This window comes from Chrysemys picta, chromosome 19, assembly GCF_011386835.1.
Source record: "Chrysemys picta bellii isolate R12L10 chromosome 19, ASM1138683v2, whole genome shotgun sequence".
Lineage (NCBI taxonomy): Eukaryota > Metazoa > Chordata > Testudines > Emydidae > Chrysemys > Chrysemys picta.
Genome location: NC_088809.1, coordinates 798,319 through 810,690, shown reverse-complemented (window position 1 = coordinate 810,690; position 12,372 = coordinate 798,319). Strand labels below are relative to the sequence as shown.

The following is a 12,372-nucleotide window of genomic DNA, read 5'->3' as shown; positions in this document are numbered from 1 at the left end:
TTCTTCCATCACGGTCCCTCTTTCTGCAAGAATTTGCCGGGTGTTTCTGCTAACAAGCCCAGAATATTATAATTTCAATGGGATTTAAAAAAACAAAATAGTCCTCACACAAATGACTCTGCAGTGCCTCTGCCAGGGCCTAAGATCTGCTGCTATCTATTTTTTAATAATTGAGGGTAATAAATATGTATTTCTTTCTCCTTTTTTTCCGCCTTCCGCAGCTTGTCAGCGCTCTGCGTCTCTCCTCTGATCAGACCGCATCTTTGCTGAGAAAAAAAAAATCCTTTAAGCAAAAAGGATTAAAGCCTTGAAAGTAGGTCTGCCTGAGACTCCTCTGCTCACCCCCTCTTGCATCCAGTGATCCTCTTCCAGGGCAAGGGAGGGGCCCACACAAAGTGGCAGAAGCCAGGGAACCACTGCAGAGGAGGAAAGAGGGGAGAGAAATGGGAAGACAGACAGACAGAGAGAGATGCAGAGAGCAGAGGAGAGACAGGGAAGGAGAGATGGAGGGAAAGAAGCGATGTGGGTCCAGTTGTCCCCCAACCAAGTTTTGCAGCAGTGGTGCTGCTCTGACTTCACTCCTGATTCACTGACTTCACTCCTGATTCACATCAGGATGAGATCAGAGTCTAGCCTCTGAAGCAGGGGGATTATGGAGAGGGGCCTCCTCTCTCTTCGATGCACTACCACCCTGCCAACTTGTTGAGAACACATTGAATTGGCACTGAAAAGGGGCAGGGACTGCCCATAGGGATTGGCTGCTTGTGTTGGAAGAACCTGGTAGTAGCTGGAGGCAGGAGAGGAGGCTATTATACTAGTTAATCAAACCCCTGTGCTGTGAGTCTTGCCAGGCCTAGGGAAACGCTGTCAATATTGTGTTAACACAACCGGCGCACTAGAAACGTCCTGCAGAGGCATGGAGGGTGCTCTCCGCGGGTGAGTGGAGCTTTCATTGCTGATGTGTAGGGCTATTCAATAAAGTCCGTGAAACCAAGTGGCATTGTGACCTGGCCCGTGTAGTCGCAGGGGCACTCAGGTTTGGGCCGGCCACCCCTCTATCTCCACCGCTGCTGTGACCGTGTGTGCCAGATCTGGAGCAGGGAGCTGGGCTCCGCCCTGTATGGCAGGACCCCCCACTGCGGGGCAAGTGAGGGGTGGGATTGCTCTTCTTTCCGTGATGTATCGTTTCACTCCCGCATCTCTGCCGTAAAATGTACTAAACATTCCTGTGCCAGACTCGTAGCTTTCCTGCTGAACCGTGGGCTGGGGGGCGCCACGGGCCTCCAGCCCCATCTGGCCTTGGAAGTGACGCCGGAACGGTGAATTGGTGCAGCTCCCACAAGCTGGAAGCTTAAAGCTGCTGCATTCTGGTGACCCTTCGCCCCATCCTCCTGCAGCTGTACAGAGAGGGAGCTGTGTGCACCGCAGGCTGCGCACCCTCAGAGCTGCTCGTCCCCAGAGGAAACTTTCTTGGGGAAAAACACTCTGTGTAGAGACAGAGCTGCTCGGGCTGCACATATTGCTGCCGCTTTCCGTTCTCTTGTTCTTTACTCCTACGGACATCGTCATGAAAACAGGACCTCAAGAGTCTCATCCGCTCTGGCTGCTCATTCCCCACCGGCAGCTGGATGGGTCTGGACAGCTCTCTGCTATCAGATGTTCTCTGACACAGACCTGAGCTGCTTGAAGCTGTCTGATAAGGCAGAGCTCGCTCTGGGATTGCCGCGTGGGGGGCAGCCCCAGCTAGCGCGGGAGCCTCTTCCTCTTCCTCGGGGAGTGCGGCTGCTCCGCCTGGAGTGGGAGCAGCAGCAGAGCCAGGGTATTAGAGTGAGAGGAGCCAGTGTGAAGGAGGATGCTATTTATAGCTTCTTTCAGCTTTTGTTCCTTTTCCAGTGGAGCTTCTCTTTAAATAGAAACCGAGTTGGCTGCACCAGTCTCCCCTGTGCCCAGCCGTCCACTGGGGCATTGCCCATCCGTTCCCCTGGAGAGAGACAGACGCCACAGCGAGCCCCTCATGATCCTGTGCATGTGGCCCTTCCCATGGGTCTGGGAGCCCTGAGCTGGGGTGGCCACCTCCCTCCCTGTGTGTTTTGTGCTAGGGCCCAATGTCCTTGGGGGTGGGGGCCCTGTCTGAGCCAAACAGGGATGGATGGAGGTGCCTGATTGCCCCATCTAATGAAACTGGGCACAGCCCAGTTCAGTCCCTGCCTGTAAACTCTGCTCCTCTGATATCCCTCCCTGCACTTGTCCCAGGGGGGCAGAGAAGGGGCCCAGGGAGGTGGCTGCACTCACACGGAAGAGCCGTAAATGTGAGTGGGCAGAAGTGTCTGGGAGAGCCCTAAAAGCTGCAGTATCCCCAGCACTTTGTGTTGCTGCTCGGCATCTTTCCCTGCTATTCCTATCCAGCAGGCCTGCCCAGCCTCTCCTCTCCGGCTCTCTGATCGATAGGCCAGGGAACAAAACAAAACAAAACCCAGTAAATATTTAATATGACCCAGAGAGCCAAGGAGAACACTCCCCCGTTTCCCCGTCCGTCTCCTCTGCCAGCCACTCGCAGCAGCTCATCAGCGATAATGAGGCCGAGTGCAGGGGGAATCGATAGCAAAGCCAACGTCAGTGAAGGGGTCAGCTCCTGCCACTTCCTCAGCACCTGCCCAGGCTCACCAGCCCTCTCTCTCCCGGTCATTTGTAGTCAGCACTCCTCCATCCCTAGGTCTGCCTTGTCTGCCTAACACCAGTGCCCACCAGGCGTCAATGCAGCTAGTGATACCAGCATATGTCAGCTGGGAACAAGGCCCAGGGGTCTCTCCCCTCAGGGTCTGGCTCTTTCTCCCTGCAGTCGCTCTCTTCCCCATTTTCTATTTTTATGCATAGTTCTCTGAAAACATCTGCTCAATGTGCAGCGGAGGTCAAAAAAGCAAACAGAATGTTGGGAACCATTAAGAAAGGGATAGATAATAAGATAGAAAATATCATTTTGCCACTATATAAATCCATGCTACACCCACATCTTGAATACTGCGTGCAGATGTGGTCGCTCCACCTCTAAAAAGATATATTGGAATGGAAAAAGGTAGAGAGAAGGGCAACAAAATTGATTAGGGGTAGGGGACAGCTTCTGTATGAGGAGAGATTAAAAAGTGTGGGACTGTTCAGCTTAGAAAAGAGATGACTAAGGAGGAATATGAGAAAGGTCTATAAAATCATGAATGGTTTGGAGCAAGTGACTAGGGAAGTGTTATTTACTCTTCTCAGAAGACAAGAACGAGGGGTCACCCAATGAAATTAATAGGCAACAGAAGGAAGTATTTCTTCATATAACGCACAATCAACCTGTAGAACTTGTTGCCAGAGGATGTTGTGAAGGTCAGAAGTATAACTGGGTTCAAAAAAGAATTAGATACGTTCATGGAGGATGGGTTGGTCCATCAGTGGCTATTAGCTAAGATGGTCAGGGTTGCAACCCCATGCTCTGGGTGTCCCTTAACCTCTGGCTGCCAGAAGCTCAGAGACGATGACAAGGGATGGATCACTCAATAATTGCGTTGTTCTGTTCATTCCCCCTGAAGGGTCTGGCTTTGGCTACTGTCAGAAGACAGGATACTGAGCTAGATGGACCACTGATCTGACCCAGTATGGCCGTTCTTATGTTTTAAATTTAATAAATTAATGGAGATATCCCATCTCCTAGAACTGGAAGGGACCTTGAAAGGTCATCGAGTCCAGCCCCCTGCCTTCACTAGCAGGACCAAGTACTGGTTTTGCCCCAGATCCCCAAGTGGCCCCCTCAAGGATTGAACTCACAACCCTGGGTTTAGCAGGCCAATGCTCAAACCATTGAGCTATCCCTCCCCCCTCTCTTGGTTGCCCTCTCTCTGGTTCTCTCCCTCCTTCTCTCTCCCTCACCTCGCTGCTTACCCCAGCACATATTTCCCAGCAATTTGAGTGGAGGCATCCATTGGGTTAAGGATCTGTTCCCCTTTTGTGCCTGGACTGGCCTAGTCTGACCTCCTGCACATCACAGACCACAGAACCTCGCCCACCCGCTCCTCTAATAAACCCCTAGCCACTGACTGAGTTACTGGAGTCATGGAATCATAAGACTGGAAGGGACCTCAAAAGGTTGTCTAGTGTAGTCCCCTGCACTCATGGCAGGACTAAGTATTATCTAGCCCATCCCTGACAGGTGTTGTCTAACCTGCTCTTAAAAATTCCCAATGATGGAGATTCCACCACCTCCCTAGGCAATTTATTCCAGTGCTTAACCATCCTGACAGGAAGTTTTTCCTAATGTCCAACCTAAACCTCCCTTGCTGCAATTTAAGCCCATTGCTTCTTGTCCTGTCCTCAGAGGTTAAGGAGAACAATATTTCTCTCTCCTCCTTGTAACAATCTTTTATGTACTTGAAAACTACTATGTCCCCCTTCAGTCTTCTCCAGACTAAACAAACCCAGTTTTTTCAATCTTCCCTCACAGGTCATGTTTTCTAGACCTTTAATCATTTTTGTGGTTCTTCTGTGGACTTTCTCCAATTTGTCCACATCTTTCCTGAAATGTGGCGCCCAGAACTGGACACAATACTCCAGTTGAGGCCTAATCAGCACGGAGTAGAGGAGAAGAATTACTCCTCGTGTCTTGCTTACAACACTCCTGCTAATACATCCCAGAATGATGTTTGCTTTTTTTGCAACAGCGTTACACTGTTGACTCATATTTAGCTTGTGATCCACTAGGACTCCCAGATCCCTTTCCTCAGTACTCCTTCCCAGGCAGTCATTTCCCATTTTGTATGTGTGCAGCTGACTGTGGAGTACTTTGCATTTGTGCTTATTGAATTTCATCTTATTTACCTCAGACCGTTTCTCCAGTTTGTCCAGATCATTTTGAATTTTAATCCTGTCCCCAAAGCATCTGCAGCCCCTCCCTGCTCAGTATCATCCCCACACTTTATGACCGGGAGGGCTCAGGGGTTCTGGTGGCAGGAATGTTAGAGGATATTCCTGTTGATATTGTACGGAGGCAGAGAGAAGGATCTGCCTCCAAAGAAGGAAATGGTTTCCTCACAGACACTTGGTGCTGGGGTGGAGAAAAGACACCCTGAGAAGGCATGCCAGAGCGGGGGCCTGAATCCCTTCCTCCCCGACACTGGGGAACCAAAGCCCAGGAGTTACAACTTGGATAAGAGCAGCTCTGCAGGGGGCCAGGCCTGTCCTGACCACTCAAACTACTCAAGGGAGCGCCACCCTCACCGCACCACCTGGAGTGTGCAGCCCTGGCAGCGCACAGCACGACTGCCTGCCTCAGGTCCCAGCCTCGGCCCCTCCAATTCTTTGAGGTCGCAGGGGCACATGAGGGCATGTGAAACTCCCTGGGTACCCATCCAGTGTGATCTAAAGGTGTAAAGGTGATGGATTGGGAGCTGCTCTGTAATGATGTATGAATACTGCCTCTTGGCTTGGTTATAGGATGTTCACTGTATGAATATATGGGTTTAAATCAATAGGGAGCTGTCTGAAATACAGGAAGGGCAGAGGGAGATATGAGAACTTCCCTAGGGTGCTTAGGGGGTGCCTCTGATCCTTTCATCTTTGATAGGGGTGAGATGTGACAGACTGGGGATATGCCTGGCTCTAATGGTGAACCCCACTGTGTTTCAAGGTCTCTACTTTGTATTGTAACCTCCTTTGTGAATAGAACAGCCATTTTGTAACTAGTAGAAAGACTGTGTGTTAGGAGCTGTGACAGAGCCATCGAGGGCCATCAGCATCGAATGATTCTTTCCTACTGGGACAATGAGAGCTGATAAGGGCGGGATTGGAGCCTATAATTCCCCTGGCTGAAGCACCTGGGCAGAAAGGGAATCAGAGACTATATTTAAGGCGGAAAGCTCCCTGTGAAGGAGGGCAGACCACTGCCCTGTGCAAGAAGGCCAGGTAAAAGCAGGGAGAGTCCTAGCCTGTGAATGCTGGTCAACCCCAGGACCCACAGAAGGAAAGAGATTAGATCTGGGCGGGGTTGTGTCCAGGATTTTGTTTTTCATAGATTTGTAACTCTAGTGCTTTCAAGAGTAAAGGGTCTTTGGTTAAGAAAAACCCTTGATAATCTGCATTCCTTGTTCTCCTGACACGTCGGGGTTAATGAGAAACCAGAGCTCCTGGATTCTGGGGAAATGTGTCTACGGGACTGGGGGCTTGGGAGAGCAGAGGGACTAGATCCAGATTGTGGTGTCCCACTGCCCAAGAAGAGTGTCAGACACCTGGTCTGCACCTGGGAGTGTGCCTGAGAGACCCTGAGCTAGGCACAGTGACCAGCCACTACCCAGCCCCAGGGTGTTAGAAACTTGTGGATCTGGTGGTTGTATCCACTCACAACAGACTTGTGTCTGTCCAGAGAGTGGGACTGGGCCAGGCTGTGACACTTGGACGAGCAGTCTGTGTTATCATTTAATTCCTGTGCATGTACCCAGAGCTGCACATGGGGCATGCAAAATATTAAATCATGGAAAACCATTCCTTTGAGTAAAGCATTAAAGCCCTTCCAATTGCATCTCCACACCCCCTCTACATTATCTACGTTAGGGATGTGCCACCCACAACAATAAGTGTCCAAAGAGCCTGAATACCAGCCTCATTTGGAAAACTGAATGCTTCCCAACACTAGGCTGAAAACACCAGTCTCCAGAAGTTCAGAAACCATGCCACAACCCTTCAGAATCTGGCTGCCTGTTTCTAGTTGCAGTTTTACCCTATTTCCAAACAATGTTTTTCTGAATGCAAATAACTCCCCCTCCTACCCCCAACCCACATACTGGCGCATTTGCTCATCACGGATATATATTCTCACACAAAAAGCTTTGTTAACTGGAGGTTGCCAGACTGCATATCCCCCCAACGTACAGTGTCCAAAGCACGGAAATAGTAGCTATGACTTTGTCATGACTAGAAAGAGTGGGTGAGGGAAGGTCAGGTTTAGCTAACACATACGAGCTAAGCCCCACCGTTTCCAAACTGTAGAGGCCGGGTAACACCTCTAGTTCCATTTTAGCTAGTTGTGTCCAAGTCTGGACACACCCTAGGCTACAACATAAGCAGCTAAAATTGAACTAGAGGATTTACCCTGCCTCTACACTAGGAAAAAAGTGGAGTTTAGGTCAGGCGTAGCTAGCACTTGTTAGCTAACCCTGACCTGTCTTCACCCACTTTTCCTAGTCAAGACAAAGCCCAAGTCTGTTCACACCCCATCTGTGCTCCACACAACAATTCTCCTTATGCCCAGCCACAGCCCAAGTATCGTCACCCTCCTGATGAACCGCAAGCACCCTCAAACTCCAGTGTGAGCACTTGGTACATCTTCCCATGCTTTGGTAATGACCACAGGTTGGTGTGGTTTCTATACTGCACAGGGCACATCATTCTCTACATGGTTGTGTGTTGGGCCATGTAAATAATGAGGTAGTGCCAGTGCAAGACGTACTTCTGCAATGTCTAGTGATGGCTCTTAATTTGGCATTGATTTCTATGCAGAAGTTACAGAACTGAACTCTCTGTCTGTGTGTACAATAGCGTACTGTACTACGGACAGAGTTAACACTGCAAGTGGGTGGTTGTGAAGTGTGGAGTTTGTAGGGATTGTGTCTGTTTCCTAGAGGAACTTCAAACTGTGATACTGTCAAAGTAAAATTTCCTAAAGGAGCATTTATAAATGTTTCTTCTGCAAAAGTTAGTTAATATTTTTCCAAAAATGTACATGTCAGTTGTCCTCTGAAGTGACTGTGCCAAATACAGTAATGAAAGTGAAACAGAGGGATTTTAGTCCTGCTTTACATGTAAATATCAACACAGCCCTAACTAGGAAGGTGCTAGTGACGTCTCCGTCATTTAGCTGGCATTGCACTGAGGCAAGTGTAAGCGTAGATGCAAGCCTGGCCAGGAGAGGTGTGTGGCGTGAGTGTGTGTGAGGGTGGGCGTAGCTGCCAGGGATGTAGCACTACTTCCTGCAAAAGTGATCTCAAGTTAGTAATTCTGTCTCACGAGATAGTCTCCAAAATCTATCTTCTGTGTGATGTCACCATAAGATAAAACCCAGCTAACAGTTTATCATTTACATTTATCCAATTGAAAAACTGCACAACAGCAATTATGATACTTTGCACGTTAGTAATAAATACACATATTATACTTGATACAACAGAAAACATGCATAACTCAGCTTTTATATGCCAAACTTTAAACTAAGTAGCAAGGCACATCCAAAGCACATATGTAGTTATCAAAAGCCCATTAGCAGCACATGTAACATATTGTTTTTACAACATTAATATTCCCTGCAAACTTCAAACAAGGGCAAGATTCACTGGGATGCTCCAACTACTTTGGGGCCATTCCAAAAACCCAGTTAAACTGGCAGATCAGACCAGGTTGACAATGGTTTTCCACCTGCTCCCGCTTATCCTGACAGTATCCTAGCAACCCTGACATACATGCCACTCATCACAGCCCCCAACACCTCAACCCCACTGGCCACAGCCTCCAACATGTCCCGCTCACCCGCAACATATGCACAGAGACCACAGTAGACGATCTAGAGTCTAGACAGACATTGACACAAATGGCCCCTTGTAGACAGTACAGTATTTTAAATCAGCAGTGGAGGGATTCTTGGCAGAGAAGGCTAATGGTCTGTCTAGCATGAAGCAGATATCATGTGCCTGCAAGAAACATGCAGAGAGACGACAGCACCAAACATCCCTGGCATGCATATTGATGCAAACACTGAAAGCAACACCTATGGTAGCCCAATAGCTGTACGTAACCGTAGCGAGGCAACGACTCACCGGCGTGGCGCCTCCTGCTGGTCGTCCAGGGAATTAGCTTTTCCAGCCTTGGAGCGCCCTCTGCCGGCTGGTATCCTGCATGCCTCAGGCCCCCGTGTCCCTCCCGGACCCCGGTGCCCTTTACCTTGGGTGCTGCCCCCTGGCAGTACCCCCACTCTCTGGGTCTCCCCACCCAGGGGAACCCCCCACCCCAACCTTCTATCCCAACCTTGCCTCAGTGGCTACTGCCAGTCACCATCTAGCCCTCGCACACTGGGGCAGACTGCAGTCTGTAAACGCTCATCATCGGCAAGGGGGGTTTGGACCTGCTGCCTCTGCCTACCCCTGGGATGCCCTCTGCAACCCCAGTACCTGCTTTAGGCCTTCAGCAAGGCCTCCAGCCTGGAGCTCCCCAGCTCCTCTGTAGGTACCCTGCCGAGCTCCCAAGCAGCCAGGCCAGAGCTAGAGAGAGACTGCCTGCGTGCCTGGCCCACAGCCTTTTATAGGGCCAGCTGTGGCCTGATTGGGGCGTGGCCCCAGCTGTGGCTGCTTCCCCATCCGCCTCATCTTTGGCTCACAGCCCCAGCCCTCTCCCAGGCCTGGCTGTAACCCTTTCAGGGCCGGAGCGGGTGACCAGCCCGCTACAGTAACAAACAATTGGTTAGAAACGCTGCTGTGAAACACAATGGTACAATGGAACCTATCATGGCTGAACTTGATCAAATGGCTGTAGTTCCTGTTTACAAACCACCAGGTGAACAATTTGCATGGCCAGAAAAAAAAACGTGCCTTCTGACTTCAACACTGGATACCCCACCAATGACAACAATGGGGAAGAAGTTGAGAAAAGGGTGGCAGCAAACAACTTGACCTTGCTCTGAGTCTTCAAGGATAAAGGTATCTTCCAAAGTGCACAATGGAGCAAGAGGTACAACCCTGATGTAGTCTCTGTCACCTCTGAAAACGCAGCAAAGTCAGAAGGGAGGTCATGGCAGCAATCCCAAGTTGCAGGACAGACTAGTGCAAGTGACAATACAGGCTGCAGTACAACCCAAGAATACACAGCACCTGTCAACACCCAACTTCGGAAAGGCTGACTGGGAAGACCTGACCTCTGAACTGGATGAATCCATCCCTAACATTGCTCTGACACAAGCATTATGGAGAATTTGGTTTCAGAGTAGCAGCCGTGTTAGTCTGTATCCGCAAAAAGAAGAACAGGAGTACTTGTGGCACCTTAGAGACTAACAAATTTATTAGAGCATAAGCTTTCGTGGACTACAGCCCACTTCTTCGGATGCATATAGAATGGAACATATATTGAGGAGATATATATACACACATACAGAGAGCATGAACAGGTGGGAGTTGTCTTACCAACTCTGAGAGGTTTGTCTCTCTGGTGTGGAAGATGACCAAAGCACGCCCCCAGGGGATGTTAGACCTTATCTGTACTTGGGCTTTCAGAACAGACAAGCCAATAATATAAGGGCTATTCAGAACTGTTTGACCTGCATCCCTTGAATGAAGGAATCACTGGATCAGGGAAATGCTTATGAGAGAGACGGAGATGAGCAATGTGACCACAGAAGGGAGCGGATTGAAATACCTCACCTGTGCCACAATAGCAAAAAAGCCTGGGCCATCATTTGTAAGCTGAACCCTGATGGACAACATCCAAAGCACATTGCCGCAGTGCGTCCCAGCCAAGTTGCACACCTACTCATCCTCAGTGGCAAACCAGTCCACAAAGCACAAAACAAAACAAGTTAAGCAGGAACTTTGCTCACTCCCCAGGACTGCAAAGTCCACAATGAGCAGCTTAATGTGGGGGAGCTGACAATAGCCATGAAACCCCTGGAAAGTGGAAAGGCAGCTGGACTTGAAGGCACATTCAATGAACTATTACTACACTTCTGACCAAGAACACAAAAGTGGCTACTTAACTTCTTGAATTCTTGCCTGGAAATAATGCAGACAGTGGAGACAGGCTGAAGTGATTGCACTACTCAAACCACATAAATACCCTAATTCTGCAAAGAGCTACCAGCCAATATCCTTACTCTGCTCAAGCTACAAGCTAGATGAGGGGATAACGGGTAGAATAGCGCCAGTAGTGGAAGGGCAGCTGACTAATGACCAGCCTGGTTTCTGCCTAGGGCATTCACGATGTGGTCAAGTTGTAAACTGAACTCAGTACATCAAAGAGAGCTTTGCAACCGGCAACATTACAGGGGATCTGTTTGTTGACCTGTTGGCTGCTTATGTTATTCTGAACCATCATGCACTTCTGAAACTGGCAAGAATTTGGAGAAATAGCAAAATGGTCCAAATCATCTAATCCTTGCTTGAAAATCAACATTTCTTTGTTGAGAACAGAATTCATTGTTCCAAGGTTTAGTGCTATCACAATTGCTGTTTAATGTCTATGCAAATGACGAACCAGAATTCCCCAACACGCAAACATTCATTTATGCAGATGATCTTTGCACTGACATCCAATTAGAAAGACTGAGGACACAGAGCACATTCTAACTGGTTCCCTGAGTCTACTTGGAGAATACTACAGTATTGCACATGATTCCTGAATGCCAACCCCAGTGAGACACGTTTGCCCCTTCCATCTGGAACACTGTCAGGCCAAGCAAAAACTCCAGATATTGTGGGATGGTACAATCCTTGAGCACTATGAATATCCAGTGTACCTTGCGGTCACATTAGATTGAACGCTGACATTCAGAGAGCACATCAAGAAGCTGAAAAAGAAACTGAACTCCAGGAATTGTGTACTCAAGAAACCGGCCAACTCAAAATGGGGAGCTGACCCCAAAACACTCTGAACTGTGTATTCAATCTTGCTGTGTACTCAACCGTGAAGTGCTGTGCCCCAGTATGTCACACTCAAAACATGCATACGAAATTGATACTGAATTTAATCACTCCTGAAGGATCACCACTGGGACCTTGAAACTGACTCCCAACCTGTCACTAGACTGCCTAGCCAGGATCACACCTCCCTCAGTGATGGGATATAGTCAGTAAAAACGAGAAACAAAAACAGGTGTATGATCCAAACACACACAGCATGGACAAATTCCATCACCCAGGGCGCTGAAGTTCAGAAAAAGCTTTGCCTCTGAAAATCCCTTACTCCAAAATACCACTGTGGAAGGCTACCGAGTAACAACATGGTGGGAAATGCTGATCCTGGAAAACCTGGTTCCTTCAGAACAACTCCCTTTAGGCACTGACCTCAAATGAAAACACTGGTGCACTCTGGGGTGACCAAGACTGGTGACAAAATGACCATGTAGAAACTGAGGAATGACCCCAAGTGTGAATGTGGGAAGCCTAGGCAAGCCTGACATGGTGTCTCTTGTCAACATCCTGTACTCCCAAGAAACTATTAGAGAGAAATTATAACACCAGGTCTTGGCTGCCATGTTGGAGTGATAAGCTATGCTGATGATGACCCCCAATATCCTGGCCCCCAACACTACCGCTCCCCAACATCCTGCAACCCCAGACTCCAAGTCCACCAATACCCCCAGTCACCCCA

General features: G+C 49.0%; 2 protein-coding genes across 2 annotated transcripts in view; one reads left to right on the top strand and one right to left on the bottom strand.

The window, feature by feature from the left end:
* DPH1 (diphthamide biosynthesis 1) overlaps positions 1–12,372 on the bottom strand; it is a 135,695-nt gene that overhangs the window by 78,989 nt on the left and 44,334 nt on the right. The window lies entirely within an intron of this gene.
* Positions 1–12,372, top strand: part of RTN4RL1 (reticulon 4 receptor like 1) — a 64,807-nt gene that overhangs the window by 12,377 nt on the left and 40,058 nt on the right. The gene's annotated exons all lie outside the window — the stretch shown is intronic.